Source organism: Triturus cristatus, chromosome 5_1 (genome assembly GCF_964204655.1).
Source record: "Triturus cristatus chromosome 5_1, aTriCri1.1, whole genome shotgun sequence".
Classification (NCBI taxonomy): domain Eukaryota; kingdom Metazoa; phylum Chordata; class Amphibia; order Caudata; family Salamandridae; genus Triturus; species Triturus cristatus.
The window spans coordinates 1,327,374-1,354,026 of NC_140587.1; positions in this window are offsets into that span (position 1 = coordinate 1,327,374).

A 26,653-nucleotide genomic window follows, 5' to 3' on the forward strand; every position below is an offset into this window, starting at 1 on the left:
ATACTTTAGGCGGCGATCCCAGTTCATTACGTCATGCGGCAAGCGGATTGTAATGTTTCCAATCGCCACACGTGAGTATTTCAGATTTTGAAGCATTCAATTTGAGATGGCTCCAAGTCATCCACTGATCCACGGCTCTGAGACAGCTGAAAATTGGTGATTTTCCAATGTCTTTGGGGCATTCCAGTTGAAGGAGTATTTGCGTGTCATCTGAATAGTGCATAGTTATAGCACGTGAGGTGAAATTTATTGATCAGTACTGGTAATTACTTCATGTAGATGTTGAAAAGCATGGGCGAGATGATAGAGCCTTGAGGGACCCTTGCTTTTGTGGAGTATGGGTTGGACGAGAAAGGTGGGGTATGGATGACATTAGTTCTGTTTCGAAGGTAGGACGTGATCCAGTCTAGAGCAGTTCCCTCTATGCCGGCTTCATAAAGTCTTTGTTTCAGAGTGTCATGGTCAACCGTGTCAAAGGCAGCTGAGTGGTCAAAGAAGAGTAGCGCAGCAACACCATTGTGGTCAACTGTATTCTTCAGGTCATCCCAGGTGGCAAGGAGGGCAGATTCAGTGCCTCTTCCCAGACGGAATCCTGTTTGGAAGTCTGAAAGTATGTCATTCTCTTCAAAGAATTGTGACATCTGGGCGGACGCTGCTCTTTCTATCATTTTGCCCAGAAAAGGTCCATTTGTAATGGGTCTGTAGTTGTCAGGGTTCAGTGGTCCAAGTTTGTTTTCTTCAGTAAAGGGCGTATGTGTGTTTTTTGGGTTCTTATGGAAATATTCCGGTAGTGAAGTTGATGATTCTTCTTACTGGAGTGGCAGCAGAGGTTGTTAAAAGAATTGTCTTGAAAGTTTCTTGGTGGACAGGGGTCAGAAGGGCTGCCGGCAGGCCTGCTTGCTTTGACCAGGTTCATAAATTCATCATGTGAGATGTGTTGGAAGGAACGGAGAGGCTTGGTTAGAGTATTCTTGGATTGCTGTTTTGTACAAGGGTTAGTGCTGGTGCTTTGTTTCTGTTTTAGGTACGAGTCCAACGTGTCTGCTTTGTCCTTGTAATGATTTGCCAGTTTGTCTGTGAAATCTTAAGTAACAGGATTAGTTCCATCTAGGCAATTTGGTTTGCGAAATTCATTGAGTATTTTATATAATTCTTTATTTGCACATTAAGGGGCAGATTCCGATTCCGGCCGCAAAACGTACCGACTGACACGGACCCGGACCGAAGACCGACCAACACGGACCGGCGCCGTACGACCCGTGCAGTACGATGCAACGCGTGTGAATTAAAACCAACACGTACGGAATACAAGCCGTACGACCGAGCCGTAGGTAAAATAGTGATCCAGCCGGAAAACCGATGCAAGTTGCACCGACCGACAAGAACCCGCAATGAACCCGACTGACACGTACCCGCAATGTCTGATCCGCACAGTACGATGCAATGCGTGTAAACCCAGACCGACTCCCACGGAGCCCAAGCCGCACAAACAGAAAACAGGGCCCACAAGTAATAGAGATCTCCGCGACCGACGCGTATGAAACACAGAAGAAAGTCAGCGTGAACGAGGCGGAGAAGTCCGCATGAGCCAACATCAGCGTCCGTCTCGGTCAGAAGGACGTCTCCTTCATGACTAGAAAATCCAAAGGAAAAAATACAAAAAAAGGACCAAACAAGCAATGACAAAGCCAATAAATATAAAAAAAAAACCTGGGACAAAGACACACCCACAACTCCACCTATATAAAGGACATCGATCACTACCATGATCCTTTGCAAATAGGAGACACAGTCAGCAACAAACACCATCACACAGCAACCATAGACACACTCACAACTCACCCATCACACAACTCACACACCATTAGCACCTCACCAAAAGCACTCACACATACACCTAGCTAAACCAAAACTAGCCCACCTTCATTTGCACCCTCACACACACATCACTCACCACCACCACCCATCACCATGCCCCCAAAGAAGAATCCAAAGTTCACAGATGATGAGTTAGAAGTGCTGGTAGACGAGATCATCAGAGTAGAGCCACATTTGTTTGGTACATTGGTCCAAAGGACCCCCATGTCACAGAAAACCAAGATGTGAGCGAGGATTGTAGACAAGGTGAACGCACAAGCACCAACGTTGCGCACAAAGGACGATATCCAGAACAGGTGGTATGACATGCGCAGGAGGGTCAAGAAACTCATCGAGAAAGATCACGCCTTGAGTCAGCCTCCTGCCAAACCAGTCTCCTTCAGTACCTGGGAGGAGAAGGTGCGGGTCATCCTACCACCAGGATGGGAGGCAGGTGATCTGAGACTGTTGAAATCCGTGATGGGTTTCTGGACAGTAGGAAAGTAGGGCACTATTTGATCATAGCGGGGGATTTTAATTGTTGTTTTGAACCCCTTGGTCTTGAGGATGGTAATCTAACTTCCGACGAGGAAGGGGGGTTGGCTGTACGGGGAAGATCAAATGGTTACAGGATGTAAAAAATTCCATATGTGGGATGGGGATGAGTGGCCTATGGGCGCACCCCGATGAAAATCCATTTCCGTCTAAAAGGGAGCTTAACCCCTTCAGTGCCACGCCCTTTCCCCCTCCTGTGCCGGGCGTTGCATTAGTGGGTGGGGTTCATGACGAGATAGTCTCGTCATGGGCACAGCACAACCGTGCTCCATGACGAGACTATCTCGACATGGGCACTGAAGAGGTTAAGGCAGCCTATTGGGATATGGTTAAGAATAAATACTTTTCTTCTTCCATTAGGCCCACCCTATCCTCGGACTATTTGATGCACAAACAGGATTTTGTGTTTGAAGCATATTGGGATATCATATTCAGACCGGAGGATAGGAAACTATACCATCAGTTTAGGGTTGGCTCTCTCCCAATCAACTCCTTTACTTTTAAATGGCGGTTGAATGGTTCCGAGCATTGTCCTTTCTGCCCAGCTCCGCTGGAATCCATACCCCATTTTCTGTTGGCGTGCCCGGCTTATAAATCCCCTAGGCTTAAATGGCTCAAACCAATTTGTATGAATATGGGTACCAGATCGGCTATGGTGGCAATAAGGATTTTGCGGACATCTACTGATGCTCCTACAGTTTTAGCCTTGGCAAAAGTTCTGAGATGGGCATGTAGCCATAACAATATAATATAACCTCAGTACGGCATTACTAATTAGTCAATTTTTAGCTACAATGACCAACTGGTTTTATACTGTATTTTTGTATTTACATGGTTTTATAGTGGTTCTCGGTTGTTGACTATTTTTATTTGTCATATGTAGTGTACTAATTACTGATTTGCCATTTTGTTTTGATTGTTTTTATGGCATTGTGTTTTTATCCAAAAAGTCTCTTTTTTAGCTTTTTTCATGAACTGTCTTTTATGATTATTTTAATAGAAATAAAGACTTAATGAATGAATGATTGAATGAATGCAGCTCACAACAGCACCGAGTGTGAATGCGAACATGCTATGGTGCCGGCTAAATTGGTTTGTCCATTCCATTCACTGTCAGATGTCCCCTGTCAATGATGTATATGTGAGTTCCTGTGTGTTTTGTACAATGTACAATATATATGGCTCTCCACATTTGTCATCTACAAGACACACCTCCCCTGCCCGGCCAGGGGCGACCCCTGGACACTGCATACCCAGACAATGATTTTGAACATATGGTTGCAATGGCTGTGTGTGCGACCGGGTTTTGTTTGGCCAGTGCATATGTGTGATTGTCAGCCACATCATTTCTCAGGCCCAGTGTCAGACATCATGTCAGTCCCTTCCCACTCCCTGTGAGGCGAGCATGGTTCAGTGTGAGCTTGCTGGGCCATGTGGGTGGCTGGGGATTGTCTGTGACTGCAACTCCCATCATGCTCTTGGCTACACCCCCTTTCCTAGCATGCCCATACTTCCATCCTCTTGACTCTGCTTCCCTGTGAGGGGGTGTGACAGCAATGGCAAGATGGCTGACTGTAAAATGTGTCGCACCCCAGCCCCCTTGATAGGAGCCTTCTGAATTATACCCCCTGTCTGGTGAGATTGTGTTTCTGCTAGGGCACGGGCTTTCCTTTTCTTTGGTGCCGGTTCTCCCCTTGCACCCGCCACCCCTAGCTTAGATTGTTTAACTTTCCCACCCCTAGTGGTAACAGGAGAAGCTATATAAGAATTATCTGGACTAACCGGGGTGGAGTCAGGGTGCACCGATGAGACAGGAGTAACCTGCTTCAACAAGCCTATAGGAGCATCTATAGGGGCATTGGTTTTGGCTGGCATGGTGGAAGGGGCAGGGTTACCTGGACCTATTGATGGTAGGGGTTCTAAAGATAACCTACGCTCCATAAGTTGGATCTCGTGCATGAGTGCGGATTCGGCCCTAGTTAGAAACGCATCAAGGGTTCCAACTACTCCGCCCCCTACACCCGATTTTTGTTTCCCCAAAAGACTAACCGCAACTGGAGGCATGATGAAACAGTAGTAAAACTAGACTGACTCCCTGCGCTACAACCGAGCGGCATCCCACGCCGCGGTAGAAGAGGCAGTGCTTTAGCGCAGTTGACACGCCTCCCCCTCACTTGCATAAGCTGAGATAGTCAAGGAACAGTCTGGGGGTATAAGTCCTATCCCAGGGTGCCGGCGCCAATGACGATAGGTTGGTACCGGCCTTAAAACCCTGGAACCTCGTCCCACCAAAGCTGATGCAGCAGCGGTAGAAAGGGTCATACCTCGCTGGTTCGGTAAAGCTGTGCACCATCCACAAGTCTCTTTGTACACCAATCGGGGCAGAGCAAACAAGCGCAATTGACAGCTGTAATCAACATATAGAAGGCACTCACCCTTATAGAAGGAAATCACCCCTGCCAGCAAAAGGGCCTGCAGTGATTAGTCGACCGGTCATAGGCTCACCTCAAGTGCCGCTAGATGCAAACCAAGAGCCCTGGCCCAGCCCAGCCTCTTCCGGGCAAGGACGGGCCCGCCCTTGGCCCGGGCTTTGCCTGGGTGCGGCCCGCGCACGTCCTGTGCAGCGCTGTGAGCTCGCGCTTTTAGCGCTACGAGCAGGCAGCTCCTCCCTCCTGGGGGAAGCACTGGAGGCACAGGATGCTGATGGGACAGGTAGTCCCCGCCGAAGGAAAAGGTTTTTGGCATCCCGCGCCGCGATGTGGGCTCACGCTTTTAGCGCTGCAGGCAGGCAGCTCCTCCCTCCTGGGGGAAGCACTGGAGGCACAGGATGCTGATGGGACAGGTAGTCCCTGCCGAAGGTAAAGGTTTTTGGCGTCCCACGCCGCGCTGTGGGCTCGCGCTTTTAGCGCTGCAGGCATGTAGCTCCTCCCTCCTGGGGGAAGCACTGGAGGCACAGGATGCTGATGGGACAGGTAGTCCCGGCCGAAGGTAAAGGTTTTTGGCGTCCCTGCATTCCACTCCCACATTGTGCTGAAACATAGGCATCCTTTACACAACACACCACTCACTGACATAGACACTGTAGACACAAGGTCAAACCTGGACAGCATTGGAGGAGACATGCTACTCACAGCAGCCAAACTGCAACACACACATCAACGGCCCTCACTGTCATGAGCATTGAAAAGCCAGAGTGCCACATTGCCCAGTCCATGTCACCATGGAGAACATTGACAAGTCAAATCACATATGCATGTACAAAACTCAGCACCAGACTCATTAACGATGGTGACATCATCACTTGTATGAAATGAGATGGGAACTAGGATCACAGGCATACCGGACTGTGACCAGGTCGTACCAATACACCAATGTGGCACACAAAGACTAGCAAACTCTGCTACCACACATGCCCCAATAGTACAACATATCCCCAGTTGAATAGCACGTATGTCCTTGTTAAATCTCACATGTGTACAGGGATGACATACCTGTGTCAGCAACGTGAAGGCCCTTGAGTAGTAATGGTCATGTACCGACAAATCTATCCATGAGCTGGGCATGCACACATTCGACATGCACATTGAAATGTTTCATTTTGGCTGGGCTATGTGCAACAACAATATCAATCTCTGTCCGTGACAAGCCAGAACAAAGCAGTGTACAGGCAGGCATCCATTCGTACAGTAGAAAATGTCATGTTTGTGAACCATTGATGCCTGTAGAAACATAACTTACATTGTGTGTCTGTTCCAAACACAGGTGGTGCTGGGACACCAAATGAAGAGGATTCCCAGTCCCAGACTCTGGTGGACACTCAGCTCTCTGGTTTGACTCTGTCTCTGTCCTCTTCGGATGACGAAGAACAACCTGGCACCTCTGGTGTGAGTCATCATGCAGCACCAGCAGCACCAAAATCTGCACCCCCTGTACCCATGCCTCCAGTCTGGAAACAGACAGGGCACCCCCGCCAACACGGACAGACCAAGGCCACAGAACACCCACAGCACAGGGACACAGGACCACCCGGAAGCTGCAGCCAACACCACCAGCAACACCACCCAAGGGGTCCCAGTGTCACCTGTGCGTGCCGCCGCTGGCCGTGGCCGTGTGGATAGGGGTGCTGGGAGGGGTGGGAGGCACAGGGCGCACCTTGCAGAGGGGTCTGGACTGCATGATGACCGCATAGATGCGTACCAGGATAGCACCGGAGGATTTGTCCAGGTAGTGGGGATCCTCAAGAACATACAACAGTAGCAGGCTGCCCACCATGCCCGCATGGTGGCAAAGTGGGATGCACTTACTGCCGTGCATTGGGACATACTCCAATGTCTCCGCCAGATCACCACAAACATGTCCACACCTCCTTGTGTGGCCACAACATCTGTTGCCACACCATCTGCCAGTGCAACAGGGAGGGAGGAGGACTCTGGCGGAGAGTCCCCTGTACCGCAGAGGCATGCACCTGATGATCCCCCTCCCCAAGAAGAAGAGGGGTTGTCAGAAGAAGGACATGTGAGACGCAGATATCCCTGCACATCCCCCAGGGCCTCTAAACCTGTTCTGGACAATGTTCTTTGTGCGCAACCCGTTCACCTTGTCCAATCGGACACAATTCGCCCACATGACATGAAGGGTTCATGTTGGTCCAATGTAGCAGATGACGGTGGACTTTACTCTGGACATTTCATCTACCAACACTTCCAACTCTACTGTGAACTTTGGATTCAAAACCCAATATATAGCACCCACCGTCCTGTGCACTTTCCTCACACATGTTCGAAAATAAACTCACCAGTACACCATACTTGCCTCTGTTGTGATTCCAAATTGTCATGGAGATGTTGATCTGCTAAACAACACAGTGCATGCCAAATACTACAACAATGTGAACACCGTTAGGTGAGTCATGGTGATGTGACACATGTGAGGGAGACACACCACTATGGCAACACAACACATACTCACCATGGGCATGTTACTCATCCCACACAATGATGTTGACATGAAACACATTGGTATGCACAGACACAACACCTATCCAAAGTCAGTGGTAATAAGTACACACGTGAGGTAAGCAAGGGTCCCTCAGATGTGGGAAGACAGACAACGTGAAGAACCAGAACCTTATGGGCCTGGCGGCGCAGGGTACGCCTGATATCTTCTTGAGTTCACCTGCCTTATGGAACAGAGACACGGGACACTCCGTCTGGTGTATAAGATCAGATTTATTAGCTGCAGCTAGTACAGTTGTCCCAGAAGTACACAAGGTAGGTTCTCAGGAGACTGCCACTTTACTCCGTGGCGCACAATCTTTCATAGGACATAGATGATGTATACATTAACCAAAAACACACCTAGTGCATACAAGAGAAACCAATAAGGAATTGAGAAAATAAAGCGTAGCCAATAGAGAGAGTATGAAAACAAAGTGTCGAGTGACTCGAAGACGCCTCTCCTCCGACTGTGTTTCCTAGCCCTCCCCACAAGGTAATGTGTGATCGGATCTGCAACCGACATGCAGGTGGTGGGATTTGTTTGTGTGCTCGGAGGACAGTTGTGAAACTAGAGAATAGGAGCGAAGAATAGCGAAGGCCAAAGGATAAGATAAAGTCAGAATAGAATAGTGTGAACCAACAGATAGTTGAGACAGGGATTAGGAAAACCAGACGAGGATTAGTGTACTCGGCCGGTCCCTGACACCAGCTTCGTAAACAGAGGCAGAAGGCTTATTTCGACACGATGCTGCAGGAAAAGCAGAAATGACTTCGTTCGCCGTGCTGCCTGAGTGAGGGCAACACAAAATGGCGGCGGAGCACAAAATGGTGGGTCAATTCGATCGATATCGAACATCGAATTTCCTCAGACCCTCCATTTGCCAGAAATCAGGCAATAGTACATAGACTTACATCAATCTGAGTCAATGTCGATGGCCATGAGGTCATCGAGCTGTTGCTGTAACATCATTCTAATGTTCTCTGTTGTCTGTGATTTAGGTTTCGGGATGCACATAGTAGCACAAAGATCGCAGATGGCAGGACCACAGTGTACACAGAGACAACAAGAGAAAATGATGGCTAAAACTACTCCAAGGAATGTCAAAATTTTCCAACCCCATTTGGACAGTAGTCCCCAAAACCATTCCAACAATGACCAATCTCCTTTGTCTTGATGAATCGACTCAGAAATTAGGTGCAACTTAGAAATGGCTTTGTATACTGTCGGAGCGTCATCAGGTATGAAAATACAGCAACTTGATCCGATCAATCTACATACTCCACCATGATCCGCAAGAACAATGTCTAAGGCAATTCGGTTCTGTAATGTCATAAGACGATCCGCCTGTAGTTCTGCCGTGATATTACTTAAGGCTCCTACAGTGATGTCTATGGTAGTCTCTACTACACAAACCAGTTGTCTTATATTTCTGCTATTGGTCATAGGACCCCAAAAAGGAAGAAATCCTTTGAGGAAATCTCCTCCCTCTTGTCCTGCTGTGTCTTTGGAATCAATAATTCCTCAGCCATATCTATTTCGATGATGATATGAGGGAGCGGTATATGTAGGGGGAAGAAGAAAAGCTATATAACAAGTACCAGAAAAACCAGTCGGCAACCACGTATAAGCCCTATCGTGGCAGATAAAATAAGTGCCTTGGGATGGTACTAGCGGCGGCGAATTCTGAGAGGAGTAGATGTATGTATGGGAACAGCTGTTTCTGTGTTCGATGTCAGCAGACTGGCCATTCATCTGCAAACAGAAATTGCCTTGATGTGGTATAGTCCAAATCGATGGAGATTTTCCCTGCTTATCTTTATCGTTAAGGCTGGTAATATAATGGGTGACGTTCCAGTTAGTATACGCTTTTCTTTCGCAATAGAAATTTTACTATTTTCCATGATTTTAGCCATGGTTACCATACCCTTTATCAATGAACTATGGCTAAAATCTGGACCACCAATATATGAACTAACGGGTCGTCTGAATTTGCTTTGATAGGCGTTGGAGAAGATTACAAAGTAAGCCCAAGCGGAACCTTCATAGGAGAATGGAAGAACTAAATACGGCATCCCTTTTTCTGTGGTATGTGGCATAAGTCCACATACCCAACAGTTAGTCATATTGATCACTAATTGGTGCTGAGGTAATAACTGAACAAATGAATTATTATAGTATTCGGTTCTCCTGTTTAGTTCGTGTTGAGGAAGTGTGTGAAATAGATGCGGAGAAACAGTAGAAGAAGATAAAGAGATAGAAGAAGGAACAACTTTTTGCTGCATAGCATGAACAATCCAACCTATACACGCCAAAAGAATAAACAATAATATAAAAATACATAAAGCAATACCACAATGACTGTACATTGTTTTACAGTGCCTTTTCCTTATTTCGTTTCTGTTTTCTTCCTTTCCTGGTGTAGTTTCCATCATTCTAATGGATGCTCATGGCAATCTTCCTCAATCACTTAGTCGCGATTGTCTGCCGTCCTATGACACTGCAAGTCCTGCAGGCCTATTGCCACTACTCAGGTCACTCCTAAGACTCCTACCGCGACCCTGCAACCGGGACAGAATACTACATGGGAAAGAAACTTTCAAATTTTCTTAACTGTTCTCGGTCTCAAATTATAGTGTTCTTTGCCTGGTACAGTCTGTTCTTGAAACAATGTTTGTGGATTGGTAGTGTTTAAACGACGATGTGGTGGTATTGCTTCCTGGAGAATGTCGTCGTCCTCTCTCTCTGACAATATTCCATTCAGGCGTGCATCACTAAAAGGCACAAATCGTGGAACCTTCTCGCTTTCAGAGTCACTAATGCCCTTACGAACCCACTGATCAAAAGGTAGGGGCAAAGGCACTTTCTTGCAATGCACGCCGTGAATCCAGTTTTTCTTTCCTTCGACTTTCACTGCAGTTCTTGTCGTCAAAAGGACCTGCCGAGGTTCCCTCCAGCGGGGCTCTAGATTTTTCGTCCTTTGGAAATTCTTCACACAGACCCAGTCGCCTGGCTGGATTGAATGACCTGGGTCTGTGGAGGCCTCTGGCAAAGCACTCTGAACCTGTTGATGGAGAAAATGCAATTTAGTCGTAAGGTCGTGCAAATAATCAACCAACATTGGATATGGCAAGTCTGAATATTTCTTAGGGCGAGGAACTCCCCATATGTTTGCTGGGCGGCCAAAAACCACCTCGAAAGGGCTAAGTCTCAAACGAGAGTGTACTGCTGTTCTGGTGGATAGAAGAGCTAATGGTAGTGCATCAGGCCAATTAAGTCCTGTACTAGCTTGCACCTTTGCGAGTTTAAGCTTGAGTGTACCATTGTAACACTCTACTAAACCCACTGATTGTGGATGGTTTGCCGCATGGAACTTTTGCTTTATGCCAAGACCCGCACAAACTTTTTGCAGGACCTGACCCACAAATTCACTCCCATTGTCACTCCAGACAATGCGCGGCAAACCAAACCTAGGAAAGAATTCCTTCAAGAGTATTTTAGCAGTTGATAAAGCTCTGTTGTCTTTTAAAGGGTAGGCTTCTATCCATCTAGAAAAAGCGCATACTACCACCAGAACATATATGAGGTTGTTACACCTTTCCATATGGATGTAATCAATTTGTAATACTTCAAAAGGATATGTCGGAGGCGCAAAGTGACCTGCTGGAGTTGGAGTTCCCTTTCCTGGATTGTACATCAGACAGACTATACAATGTTTTACTACATTTTCTGCACACTTCAGGATTCCTTCATTTTGCCATACTGGAGCCAAAATTTTGCATATACCCTTTGCACTTAAATGAGCTGGACCATGCGCCATAGTAACTACTGGTACCACATAAGCGTCTGGTAACAGCCAACGTTGGTGCTCAGACAATTCCACCCAACATCCCATCTCATCCAACATCCCTGTACTTTCTTTCCACTTGCTCAATTCTTTCTCTGTAGCCTCTTCCTGAATCGCTCTCACACTTTCTACTGTGTCCTCGTACATTCCTCTCTCTCTGACCCAATTTGCAGGACCCGCAACATGCATTCGACTCGTAGCATCTCTCGCTGTCTTTTTCGCTACCTCATCTGCAACTACATTCCCTCGGCCAACATCATCTGTAATCTTCTTGTGTGCGCTACACTTCACAATAGCTATTTGAGCAGGCAAAGTAAGTGTTTCAAGAAGGTCAGTCACTAACTGGCCATGTTGTATTTTAGTGCCATACGAGGTAAGGAATCCCCTTTTTTTCCACAGACGCCCAAAATTAAACGCCACACCAAACGCATACTGACTATCAGTATACACGTTCACTCTTTTCCCTTTCGACAATACACACGCTCTTGTCAAAGCTATTAGTTCTGCTGCTTGAGCTGAATTGTGTCTGATACGTGCTGTTTCTACAATCGTTTGCTAAGTAGTGACTGCATAAGCTGATACTGTCTCTCCATTAGGAAGTTTAAAACAGGAACCATCCACCCTAAGAATTCCATCCGGATTTTCTAGTGGTGTATCTCTCAAGTCAATCCTTCCTTTTGTCTCTTCCTCAGTACGGAGGAAACAATCATGCTGTTCTTGAACACTATTCCCTTCTGGAAGAGGCAACAAGGTAGCTGGATTTAATGTGTTACATCGTTTGATGTGCACGTGACTAGCCAAAAGCGTCAGCTCATATCCAGACAAACGAGCACTAGTCAGATGCTGTGTTTTCGTCCTGTTTAGTAAGGTATCTACTGCATGTGGCACCATAACAATAAGAGTGTTATCTAGCACCACTCCAGCAGACTGTCGAATAGAAATTGCTGCTGCTGTTGTCGCTTTAAGACAACTAGGCAACGCTTTAGCTACTGGATCTAATGTAGCTGACAAATAAGCACATGGTCGCTGTTTGTCTCCAAATCTCTGTGTTAAGACTGACAACGCACAACCCTCTCTCTCATGGACATAGAGCGTGAAGGGTTTACTGTAATCAGGAGTACCCAACACAGGAGCAGAGCATAAGGAAGTACGTAAGTCAGTGACGCTCTTCTGACATTCGTCAGTCCATGGAAGAGGCTGAGGCGTATCTTTCAAAGTGAGTGCCAATAGAGGTTTGGCCAGCAAGGAAAAGTTCGGAATCCACTGCCTACAATAAGAAGTAATGCCTAGAAAAGCACGCACCTCTCTTTGTGTGGATGGTACAGACATTTGCGCAATCGCTTGAATACGTTCTGGGGTTAATCGTCGTCCCTCCTTTGACAAGAGATGACCCAAGTAGGTAACCTCTCGACGAACATATTGTAGTTTGGAAGGTGAAACCTTGTGCTTTAGATCAAACAGATGTCGTAACAGTGCAACAGTCACATCTTTGCAGATGTCTTCTGAATCAGCAGCTATTTATAAGTCATCCATGTACTGTATAAGAGCAGCACCGGACGGCAAATGAAAAGTGTCAAGGTGAGATTTCAGAGCTTGACTGTAGATAGAGGGACTCTCACAATAGCCCTGTGGTGCGCGCTTGAACCGGAAGCTTCGGTCTCCAAGAGAGAAGCTAAAAATATCCCTACTCTCTTCTGCAATAGGAATACTAAAGAAAGCATTTTTCAAGTCAATAACGGAAAACCAAGTTGCTGTAGAAGGTATCAACAGGTCAACAGAGCAGTGATATCTGGAACGACAGGAAACTGTGGTACAACAATTTGTTTACCTCCCGAAGATCAATTACAAAACGGTAAACGGGAGGTTGAGAAGGATCAGTGCGTTTAAGAACAGGAAGAATAGGACTATTGCATATGTTTCCTCTCGTTTCCTCAACCACACCCTTCTGAATCAAATTATGAATGATTTCCAGAAGTGCTCTTTCACCTTCAGTAGAAATTCTGTATTGAGGAATGCGTGGCAATTTAGCATCGGGCTTGGGAGTGACAACATAAGGTGGGATTTCAAGACAACCAACATCATTCGGACCTGTAGCCCAAAGTGGTGTAGTAATTCAGGTGGAAATTTATCTTTCGACAAATACATAGGAGAAGTCAATTTCTGTCCTAAAGTAAGATGTACACCAGAAGGAGAACAATATATTGTAGCATGCATTCTTTTCAACAAGTCCAAACCCAGCAGATTCTCACCGCAACCATTCGTTAAGAGAAGCGGAGCTTCCAAATCATAGGGACCAATTGAAATAGGTAAAGGACTTGAAACCGGATTACGAACTGGGGCACCAGAAAAACCTACAGATACATTTGTTAAGCCAGACAAAGGTGCCCCAGGGAGTTTCGAATGAATGATAGAACTTCTCATTGCACCAGTATCTAAAAGAAATGGCTCTGACACACCCATTGTTGTCACGTTAACATAAGGTCCATTCTGATCTACTGGAATCGACACAACTCCCTTACTTTGTCCATGGCTGTCCTAGTTAGCATGAAGACTTTCATTCTCGCCTTCAATATAGTGGTCATCATTATAGTACTGTGTGGATCGAGCATTCTGCTGATCAAAATAATTCATGGAATTTGGAGGAGGAAGGGAACGCTGTTCTTGAGTCAACATACCCCGACCTCTACCCCTGTTTGCTGACTGGAGGCCACCACGACCTCGTGGAGCAGATAGTGTTCCATTGCGCTGCAATAAAACCGGGCAACTATTCTTAAAGTGACCTTCCTCTCTGCAATAGGCACATTGATTAGGGCCTAACAAAGGTCGTGGAACGTAAGGTTCAGGCTTTTGATACAACCTCTGAAACTGCGGAGGCTGTTGAAACTGGGGCTGAGTATAACGAGGAGGATAAGCCTGTTGCAAGAGAACCTTCGTTTTTAAATCTTTGGTCTTTTTCTCTTGTTTTTCTTTTTCTTCTTTATCTCTATTTTCATAATATTGAGCAGTAGCCAATATCTGAGCGGAAGAAGAAACAGCCCATGAACTTTTGGAATCTTTTAACTTGTGTGACAGCTCGCGAAGCAAATTAAATACAAATTTATCCACAAATAATCGCTGTCCACCCTCTGTAGCCATATCTTGACCACTGTGATCAATAAATGTCTCCTCGAAACGAGTAAAGAAATCGGAGACACTCTCATCTTTCTTTTGCTTGCATGCTGCTAGTTTATCCCAATTTACCCTCAAGGCAGGCATCATTGTTTTCATTAATGTAATAATCCTACCAGAAATTTCTGTAATCAAGGCATCAGGTTTGGCACCACCCACTTGAGCTGCATCTGCGGCAATTATAGCATTCCAATCACCACCCAATTCTTGAGCGTGATCCTCTTTACGAAGCTTAGCCCATAATGCTTGTGGAACTACATTTCCCATCAACATATCGATATCAGCTAAATTCATGATGCAAGCATCAACAGTTTGTTATAATTCTTTATAATAACCCGCAGGGTTTTTACGAAGATCCGGTAGAGACTGTTTAAGTGCAAAAACTTCAGATCTTTTCCAGGGAACATGTACCCATATACGCTGGAAGTGAGCAGGAACAGCTGGATTATTACCCTGTGCTGCAACCGCTTCCTTCCACACCGGAGGAACCTCTCTCATCGGGTAATTTTTTAGTGTCAATCTAACCGAAGGATCGAAATCAAGGAAAGTCTGTGCAGTAAATAAAGATCTAAAGGAAACAAGTGTCCTTACAGCGTCTTCAACTTTGGGACCCACAATAAGTCCCTTCTCAAAGTCTGTTTGAACATCTAACAAACCCTGTGGTACTGAACCCAGATCCATGTCCTCCCATTCTTTAACGAAAGTGTCAACCACGTAGGCGCATTCCATTGTGTAAAGGTAGACATAATATCGGGTACATTATATTGTGGACCCTTCTCAATCCATCTGCGAGCGAGTGAGTCTAACCTTTCTCGTTCATCTAAAGCCGGAAACTGACTACGAGATTGTCTTCGAGCAAAAGCCGGAGACACATTTAAAGCTTCCAAGAAAGGAGATAAAATACCAGTGACAGTGTCTGTGAGCCGCTTACGCACAGACGGAGAATTGGAAATAAGAATAGGGGACAATGTATTGGGCGAACTAACAGAAGGAGAACCAATAATTGCAGGAGGAGCAGAAGGTAAAGGAGATCGAAGTTCAGGAGATGAGGGCAGAGTAGTAGAAGGCAAAGCTGGTTGAGGCGGCAATACTTGAAGGGGCAAATGCGGAAGCGCCGGAGCAGGCGGAGGTACTGCTGGCGGCTGAATAGGATGTAACAACACAGGTGCATTAGCACCTTGTGCATAGGGCGGAGGCAATCTCAATAATTGTGACATTAGGGGATCTTCTTCTAGGTCTTTCTTTTTATCAGAAGGGGAAGTAGGCAACACTGGATAGCACTTGTCTATCGCCATACGATGCTGTCTTTCTGAAATTTCCATCGCATTATTAATTTAGTCATCTATGAATTGTTGGGCGGCCTGTATAATCGTCATACCCTGTGCTTTCCTATCTCGTTTTGCTTGCTTAATTTCTCTCTGTTTGGCTTCCTTACGCCAAAGGCGGAAAGAGTCAAACATTGCCGGCCGGGCTTTTCTTTTGAATAAAACTGCTTCCAAATTATTTAGAACATCAGTCTCGAAACTACCATTTTCTGGCCATTTTAAAACACCATCTTTCTTCGTGTATCGGGTCCATGCCTTGTTAAAATCAATGGGGCCAACACCATGTTTAGAATAGAGCTCATAAGTGGGAGTTCCAACCGAAGGAATTGGACAAGCGTCCTCAAGCTGGGAATCCCTATTACAACCGAAGCAACAAAATTTTCCAAACTTAGTCAGACCAGGCATCTCGTGATTTCACCGGACTGTTCACAAACTTCAAGGGGGTAAACTATAGTTACGCAGCACAAATGCACCTACCCCTCGGCTTCGGCTATTGCAATAGTCGAATATAAGGACCAAAGGGCAAAACAAAGAATCAAAAACAAAGAAATTTGTGGGCGCGACTCACCATAATACTTAACTAAGGATGTTTTCATACGCCGACAGAGGCCCGTCTATCGTCTCGCTTTACCATACATCACCAAAAGTAGGGCCAAGGCAGGGCGGCAGTCAGGGCAGCAGTCGTCAGTAGCCGTCAGGATGGAGTAACTTTGCTGAAAAGACCTTCGGACCACTTCGACATGCAGGGGTCGCTTGACGTGGTTCGCGATTCCTCCAGAATTTTCTTGCGGGGTTCCTCACGCCCTTCAGGCAGAACCACTACCACTGAAGCCGCCCCACGTTGGGCGCCAGTTGAAGAACCAGAACCTTATGGGCCTGGCGGCGCAGGGTACGCCTGATATCTTCTTGAGTTCACCTGCCCTATCGAAAAGAGACACGGGACACTCCGTCTGGCGTATAAGATCAGATTTATTAGCTGCAGCTAGTACAGTTGTCCCAGAAGTACACAAGGTAGGTTCTCAGGAGACTGCCACTTTACTCCGTGGCGCACAATCTTTTATAGGACATAAATGATGTATACATTAACCAAAAACACACCTAGTGCATACAAGAGAAACCAATAAGGAATTGAGAAAATAAAGCGTAGCCAACAGAGAGAGTATGAAAACAAAGTGTTAAGTGACTCGAAGATGCCTCTCCTCCGACTGTGTTTACTAGCCCTCCCCGCAAGTTAATGTGTGTTCGGATCGGCAACCGACATGCAGGTGGTGGGATTCGTTTGTGTGCTCGGAGGACAGTTGTGAAACTAGAGAATAGGAGCGGAGAATAGCGAAGGCCAAAGGATAAGATAAAGTCAAAATAGAATAGTGTGAACCAACAGATAGTTGAGACAGGGATTAGGAAAACCAGACGAGGATTAGTGTACTCGGTCCGTCCCTGACACCAGCTTCCTAAACAGAGGCAGAAGGCTTATTTCGACACGATGCTGCAGGAAAAGCAGAAATGACTTTGTTCGCCATGCTGCCTGAGTGAGGGCAACACAAAATGGCGGCAGAGCACAAAATGGCGGGTCAATTTGATCGATATCGAAAATCGAATTTCCTCAAACGCACCTAACAAAGCAAAGCACAGGTTCATTACACATCAGCAACATGTTTATTCTAAAATAGTACGTTACGGTGGACACACGGTAACAGAGTGTCTGAGAATTGAAGTCCAGGGGTGTGTGGCACATCACTTGATGACAATTGACTACTCCCACACTGGTGTTGGATTCTGGGTGTTGGGGGTCAGTGTTGAGCAAACAACAGGCAAAGAACCCAGGGAAGGACAGACACAAGACACAGTCAAAAGCACAGCAGAACAGGAGAGAAATGCAATACACATGCACAAAACATGTCACAAGAAACCTACACAGAAACAAGTTAGCAGTACTACACTATTGTGGAATACAGACCACCTGAATGGACACATCACTGCACGCATCCAGTCAAGTGTCATACAGACACACTCAGACAGCAACAGAGCAGCCACAACACATTTTATTCTAACTCCATACATTGACATAACAACCCTGTAAACTTACATTCAGGTGAAGAAGTTGTTGATGAGCTGTGTGCGGACGTCACCCTCATCTTCATCATCACTGGCATCGTGGCCCAGGCCGGGATCCTCCACAGGTGGCGGAGGTCGGTCATCGTCATCCTGGATGAGAGGCACCTTCTTTCGCACTGCCATTTTGTGTAGCATGCAGCATACAAGGATAATTTTGCACACCTTTGCAGGGTCATTAGGGAGGGCTCCTCCGGTCTTGTCCAGGCAGCGGAAGCGGCATTTCATGAGGTCAAATGTCGCTTAATGACCCTCCTGATCCGACCATGTGCCTCATTGTAGCGCATCTCGGCTGGTGTCACAGGGTTCCTGAGGGGTGTCAGCAACCACGGCATGTTGGGGTATCCGGAGTCACCTACACACAAACAATTGAACAATTAGTTGGGTTTTGAAAGAGGGTGGAATACAACATTGCCAAACACACACAATGAGAAACAGTCAGTACACACTGACAAGCCAGGCATGCTGAGCTGGCGTCTGTGACATCAACATTGCAATGCGACTACTCCTCATTATGTAGGCATCGTGCGCAGAACCGGGGAAACGTGCACACACATGTGTGATACACATGTCTGCAAGACATATCACCAGAGCATTGATCGAGGTATGCCTGCTCATGTGTCTGTGGTGGTATCAGGGCCACATGTGTACCATCAATAGATCCAATGACATTCGGCATCCTCCCCAGTGTATAAAAGGCATCCTTTATTTCAGGGAGTTGAGCTGGGCTAGGTTACTTGATGTACAGGTCAAGGAAATGCAACATCCCTTCCAAGACATTACGTAGCACACGACTAAACATAGTTTGCGACATACCACCAGCAGTAGCCACAGTGTACTGGAAGGTACCAGTAGCAATGAGGTGCAGGGCTGCCATCACCTTCACCTCAGTGCTGTAGGATATGTCCGGCCAGGTAGCAGATGTGGCACCAACTGCTCCGCCAACTCCTCAATCAGTGGCCTTGTGAACCGGTACCGTTGGATGCAATCGCGTTCCTGCATGGCTTCAAGGTCTGGGAACGGTCGATGGACAGCTGGTGCCCTGCAGAACAGAGATGCACAAAGGAAGATTGTCTGTTCATCCACCCATGTGGCCATGACCAAGCAAAATATCAAATGATACATCATGAGATTAAACAATGTTCTGAGGTGTGTGCTGTTGGGCATGGACACATATGTCACCTACATGGACATCACCTCTGATCTCAATTCCACATGTCCACATAAGTCCCATGTAGTGCAATGGCCAATCATTGGGGTGTGTAACTCTACCTATGTACTGTTGTGACGTTACAAACACACAGCACAGTGACAAGTGAGGCCTGATGGCTCCCAGGCATCACAGATATTTACCAAGCAGATACCCAGGGTCCCTGTATTGCCACATCGACACTGACATGACATGGCGTATCTGGTACACGCCACAAGGTTAGCATGAGTCCCAGAGGTAGTGGCCACTGGTGTCTCTGCAGGCCCAACATGTACGTCTCTTAGACACACACACAACATCAAGGTTGCTGCACATACCACATGGATGTGGAGACTGTCTCCCATTGGGCACATTTGATCATCCACATCTGAGACACAACATGCACATAGACTGTGGGTGCACATCAGCATTGTGGCTACAGGTCTCACTGTGACGTACATGCCATCACCCCCAGGACTCAGGGTGTATGTGACATGTCCTAAACATATCCAACATGCAACTGTGTCCATGACTCATGCCCATAACTGTACAGTTGCACATCACAGTGGTAATGTGCACAACACACAAAGGATTCTGCCCCAATGAACACGCGCACAGCCTGGGAGTGGCTGAACAAAAGTGCCACACAACAAACCAAATGTTGCCCCCCCCAAACACACAGGGAAAGCAGCCTTACATGCCATGGGACACTGTGTGGCCAATGCTGTAATGTGATAGGTGTGTGCATGTGTCCCTGGCAGGTCATTGTGTGTTGAAGCCATCAAATAGTCACACCAATGAGCTCCGGCGTGGGTGACAATGCGTACGCATTGCACGGTACATGACCGAGCCGTGCGTACGCTTTGCCATTGACTGCCATGAGGTCCGACTTGGGTGACAATACGTACGCATTGCACGGTCATGAAGGAGCCGCGCGTATGCTTTGCCATTGACTGCAATGAGGTCCGACGCGGGTGACAATGCGTACGCATTGCACGGTACATGACCGAGCTGTGCGTATGCTTTGCCATTGACTGCAATGAGGTCCGACGCGGGAGACAATGCCTACGCATTGCACGGTACATGACCGAGCCGTGCTTACTCTTTGCCGTTGACTGCAATGAGGTCCGACGCGGGTGACAATGCGTACGCATTGCATGGTACATGACCGAGCCGTGCGTACACTTTGACATTGACTGCAATGAGGTCCGACGTGGGTGACTATCATGCATGTGCGTCGGTCAGGCATGTTCCGAGAAAGGTGTACGCCTTGGCCATTGAATCGTATGGAGACAGGTGCATGTATATTTTCAAAATACGCGTTGTACAGTCAGTTGACCGAGCTGTGCGCACCCATTGGCTCTGGACTGTTATGGAGACCGATGCAGATTCAAAACTTGTACGAGTTGTGCGCTGGAAATTCAGTTGGAATCCTACAACAATGTTGCAAATCCTAGGGTTTTATGAAGGTGAAGATTTGAACGATGCGGAAGACGTGTACGAGTCGTACATTTCCATGGATTGGCCAGATTCATAGAATGCAACCGTGTTGGACTTATCACTGGGGACACATAGCACAGAGTCTGCCTCTGCAGCACAGATATAAGGCAGGCTAGACCCCAGGGAGCTCACTTGCCTGCACTATATGCTACTGGACCACATCCCTGCTACCACTGCTGCTGTCTCTGCATCCTCTGGCTACTGCTATGCACGTACTCTGGAGAGGGCACCAGCCTTCACTGAGGAGGAGAACCAGACCCTGCTGGACGGGCTCCTTCCACAGTACAGTAAGCTGTATGGGAAACCAGGGGAGCAGGTGTGCAGTCCACTGCCTTCCTAGTTATGCATGTTGTCCGACTAGCAGTACTAGCAGTGTGTACACCAATGGCAAGCATATTCACTGAGTACTTTCATCCCCCAAAGTGTGTAGGTACATGTAATGAACAGGTGTCCTGCAGCTAAAGTGCATTTGTGGAAGCTTAAACTTCCCAGGCATTGTTAACATGTCCGACATGCAGGGCATTTGTCCTTTTCCATGGGTGCACTACCTGTGTCACTAATTTCCTTTTTGATGATGACATGTATATCCAAATGTGTGCAGCACAAATATGGGGCATGTGTGATAATGGACTTTTAACATTGTCACCCTCACAGGTTGATGCCCACCAGAAGCAGGGGATGTGGCTGACCATCGCCCGGGCAGTTCGTTCGGTGGGGGTCTACAAGCGCCAGATCCGCAACTGCCAGAAAAGGTGACAGGACCATCGGGGCTGGACCCGGAGGATCGCAAGGGTTCCGCTGAAGCTGTCGCCTCCTCGCAGGAGGGGCGGACACCAGACCCTGACCCCCCACATGCTCCGGATATTGGCGGTGGTCTTCCTGGACCTGGATAGGCAGCTGAAGGCCAGACAGCAGCAGGAAGGGGGTAAGACCATGCCTGATCTGTGTACTATGTCTGACATGCTAATTGCAGTCTTTTGGCCTGGTCACACTTCTACGTAGGACTTGTAGTCCAATACTCAGGTCCCTCAATTGTGTGATACACCCTCCTCATCTAATCCACAGGTGTGGCCACTACTGTCTGTTGCTTGTGTCACTAGGGCATTGTGTCCCTGCAGTCAGCTATGCTTCAGCTTCCGGACAGCATCTGTTCCCGTGACTCTGTTGTGTGCTTCATGGGTGAGTCAATTGTTTATCCAATGCCTGAGATCTGACATGTAATCTGTGTGTGCCCTTGATATGTGTTCCAATTTCTGGTCTGAGTCGCCATTTCTAGCTTGCCATTGGGCCTTACATTTCAGATCTAGGAAACACCTAAGGTCCTGCCTAGCCTCCGCCAGATTCCTTCCTATCTGCTTTAATTTTTCCATATCCTTCAAGTTTGTAGTGCCCCTTTCCAGTTCTAGAGCCGATATCCTACTCTCAAGGGCCTGTAATTCAAAAATCTTTATTCGATTCTTGGAGGTTATTAGGGCATGTAACATGCCTCTCAGACTGCCCTTATAGGTGTCCCATACGTGGTCTATTGAAGTTGATCCTAGGTCAATAGTAAAAAATTCAAGAGAGGACTCACTGATGGACTGGACAATTCCTAGGTCTGATAACATTATTTTGTTCAGCGTCCATCTTGATTGTGAGCAATTACCTCCCGTAGAATATAAAAACAAGAGGGGAGCGTGATCAGATAGATGGCTCGGCAAAATCGATATATTAATAAAGTTATCTACATTTTCTCTATTCACCAACACATAATCTATTCTGGAGGAATGGTGGTATTTTTTACAATGGAAGGTGAAACCTTGGGCAACAGCCATCTTAGACCTCCAGAGATCTGCTAGATTTATATTAGATATTAAATTTTTCATAACCCTGCGTGATCTCGGGGTCCCTGTTACGTAACTCAAATTGGTCAAGCCGAATGTTAAAATCACCTGCTATTACCAGGGGAGGGTTGGCCATAATCAGACTTTCTTGTAATTTAACTAAAAGGACAGGATCATCCGTATTTGGACCATAGAAAGATGAACAAGTCATTTCCATCCCCTCAAAATACAGGAGGGCTACGATCCATCTACCTGTTTGGTCTGTCTGAACTGACTTAATCCTACAAGGAGCCCCTTTCTTCACTACAATTGCTACCCCTCGGCTACTTATTGATTGCTGAGGAAAACAAAAACACTGTATCCATGGAATTTTGGAAAAAAGATCTGTGACTGTGATTTAAATGGGTTTCCTGCAACAGACAGACCTGTGCTGGTGAGAGCTCTAAGTACTTAGGATCAACCTTTGCCTACGAGGGCATCTCAAACCGTTCAAGTTCCAAGAAATAAAATGGATTTTACGACCCCCTTTCATGTTACCTGTCGTTGGCTTGGGCGACTTTTGCTGGAATTTGGTAGCGCTCCTTATTAAACAAGTGTGACGAGGAATATTTTTTTGTTCTTTTTTTCCCTCTCTGCTCCCCACCCTGTGCTCCCCTCCCCGTTCCCCCTCCCCTCCATGCCTCCCATAATCCCCCCCGCGAGCCCCGAGGAATCCTCCCTTCCAATAGGCTTCACCTATTCGGACACTACTCCCTCGGGCTATATTCAAATTACTTTAAACCTAATACATATTAGGGACCGGAAACCAAGCTCTCAGAAAAACCTCTATAATCTTCCTTTACTTCCCTCCCTGTTTTTAACGGTGAATCGTTACAATAAGAGTCTAAACTTCTTCTGTAGAACGAATCATATGCATGTGGTTATTCCACATCACACGCAATGTTGCTGCGAACCTCAGTTGTGCTTTAGCCCCAAGACTATTTAACTCTACTAATCTTTTCCCCAGCTCCCACTGTCTTGTGGCCGTTATATGTGAGATGTCGGATCTGATGAAAAAAGAGAAGTGGGATCGATCTGAGAATGGGGAAGAAATGACCCCTTCCTTTAGAGCAGCTGTCAGGATCAGCTCTTTAACGGAATATGAAAGAAAATTTACCAGTATCTTACGGGGTTTCTGCCTTCCCAGGTTTCTTTTGAAGGGGTCCCTGTGAACTCTTTGGATTTCATAATTAAGATCAATATTTGGGTGATTCTTAAGGACTGTGCCATTCAATAAAGTGATCAGGAACCCCCTTATGTCCTCCCCCTTCACAGCTTCCGGGATATTTAACAACTTCAAATTATTTTTCCTTGGAATGATTCTGCAATCGTTCAAGGTCATCCTTCAATTCAGCTGGGTGTCATCAGGGTAGGAGATGATGTTGAGGTCGTGCTGTTGGGCGACGTGGGCGTGAGGTGCCATGTAGATGTTGAACAGCGTTGGGCTGAGGGATGAGCCCTGGGGTACTCCACAGATGATCTTGGTAGCATTGGAGCGGAAGGGGGGGAGGCGGACGCTCTGTGTTCTGCCGGAGAGGAAGGATGTGGACCAGTCCAGGGCCTTCTCTTGGATCCTGGCGTCGTGTAGGCGTGTTCGTAGTGTGCGGTGGCAGACCGTGTCCAAGGTGGCTGACAGGTCCAGGAGGAAGAGGGCTGCTGTTTCTCCATTATATAGCAGGGTCCTGATGTCATCGGTGGCGGCAATGAGGGCGGTTTCGGTGCTGTGGTTGCTGCGGAATCCGGACTGTGATGGGTCCAGGATGCTGTTTTCCTCGAGGTAGCGGGTCAGTTGTTTGTTGACAGTCTTCTCAATGACCTTCGCCGGGAATGAGAGCTGGGAGATGGGCCGGAAGTTCTTGAGGTCCTTGGGGTCCGCATTGGGTTTCTTGAGTAGGGCGTTGATTTCGGCGTGCTTCCAGCTTTCCGAGAAGGTTGCTGTCTTGAAGGAGATGTTGATTACTTTCCAGAGATGGGGTGCGATGGCTGTGCTGGCTTTGTTGAAGATGTGGTGTGGGCATGGGTCTAATGGTGATCCGGAGTGGATGGTGTTCATAATCTTGCTAGTGTCCTCTTCGTTGATGTTGGTCCAGGAGAGCAGGCGGTTGGTGCGGGTGGTGGTCGTGGGGGCAGAGATCTCAGTGGTTGTCAGGGCGGTCATGGCGTTGAAGCTGTCATGGATGTCAGCGATCTTGAGGTGGAAGAAGATGGCCAGCGAGTCGCACAGAAGGTGGGATGTCATTGGTGTTGGAGTTGGGGTTGGAGAGTTCCTTCACGATGTTGAAGAGCTCTTTGCTGTTGTGTGCGTTGTTATCTAGGCGGTCTTTGAGTGAGGCCCTGTTGGCGGATCTGATGAGGTGATGGTGTCTGCGGGTGGCTTTCTTGTGGGCTGCGTAGGTGTTCGTTCGCGGGTCCAGCTCTTCTCCAGTTTTCGGCATGTTCATTTGGAGGCTTGGAGGTCTTTGGTGAACCAGGTGACTTTCTTGCTGGTGTGGCTGTTGGAGGGTTTCTTGAGCGGGGCGAGGGTGTTGGCGCAGTCGTCGTTCCACTGTCTGAAGTTGCGGGCGGCGGTGTCGGGGTTGGTGGGGTTGGTGGGTGGGCTCTGTGCGAGGGTGGTGGTTAGCTGGTTTTCGGTGACTTTGCTCCAGCAGCGGCGAGGCATCTGTTGGGTGCGGTCATGCGTCGTGGGCTTCCTGAAGGCGAAGTGGATGCAGTAATGGTCGGTCCAGTGGAGTTTGGTGGTGTGGTTGAAGGAGACGTGGGAGCTTGTGGAGAAGATGGGGTCAAGCATGTGGCCGGGTGGGTGTTGTCACGAGCTGTCTGAGTCCGAGGTTGGCAAGGTTGTCGATCAGGGTGGTGGAGTTGGTGTCGTTGTTGTTCTCGAGGTGGAAGTTCATGTCCCTGAAGAGGATGTAGTCCGTGGAGGTGAGGGCGTGTGTGTTGATGAAGTCGGCGATGGAGTCACTGAACTGTGGTCTGGGTCCGGGGGGCTCTGTAGACGAGAGTTCCTCTGAGAGTGGTGTTGGGGTTGGTGTGGATCTGGAAGTGCAGGTGTTTGGTGGTGCTGAGGGTGTCATCGGTGTTGGTCGAGACTCTGAGGGTCTTCTTGTGGACGATGGAGATTTCTCCTCCTACTCCATTGGTGCGATCCCTGCGGGTGATCTTGCAGCCTTCCGGGATGGCTATGGCGATGTCGGGTGCTGAGGCGGGGTTTAGCCAAGTCTCCATCAGGAAGGCGACGTCTGGTGAGGTTGAGACGAGAAGGTCCCAGAGTTCAACGGCGTGTTTGCGGGCAGAGCAGGTGTTCAGGAGGATGCATCTGAGGTAGTTGGGTTCTTTCCTGGGCCGAGGTTTTGCGGGGCGGATGCTGGTGAAGCTGCAGTTCAGGCAGGTGAAGGGTCCTTGGGTGCGCTTCGGGGTGGCCCGGTAGTAGGTGTGTTCTCGTCTGGAGTTAAGTGCATGGAGGGTGCTGGCATCGTAGCAGATTCGGGCGTCGTGGCGTTCGCATGGTCCAGGGTTTTTTTCTCTGGGTGTGGTCCAGGTGCACACAGGTGCAGACAGGCTTGCTTTAGGCGCGCTTTTGGCGCGCCAGCAGCATGGCTGCACAGTGGCTGCCATAAGAAGGGCAGCTGGGAGGGGGGAACGACGAATGGGCGAGCGGGGGGGACGGGGCTGCAGGGAACGAAGCGGCGGGAAGAACGGAAGGAAGGGTCAGTGAAGGGAAAACAGAAGGCAAAAGGGCAAAGAAATAACAGGAGGGAAAACGGTCACAGAAACAAGTAAACAAAATACCAAATACAATACAGTTACAAAAAGGCAAACCTATGGCGAGCTGCGGGGCGGGGCCACAGGGGATGCAGCGGCAGGGAGAACGGTCAAAAGGGAAACAGAGGGCAAAAGTGCAAAGAAATAGCAGGGATAAGAACGGTCACAGAGCAAGTAAGCAAAATACAAAATGCAATACAATTACAGAAAGGCAGAAGGGCAGAGAGATAACAGGAGGGGGAAAAAACGGTCACAGAAAAGTAAACAAAATACAAAATACAATGAAATTACTGAAAGGCAGACCTACGGCCTACCACTTGCCAGCAGGGATGAGGCGCAGGTGGTAGCCTGCGGGTGGAGGCGGGCCTCGAACTCGGCACTCAGCAGAAGCTGGGCACAGGAGCACGGGCGCAGTCAGGTGGAGCTGCGCGCCGTGGGGAGCGACCTCCCTGGAGGGAATGCTAAACAATGCAAGGTCACA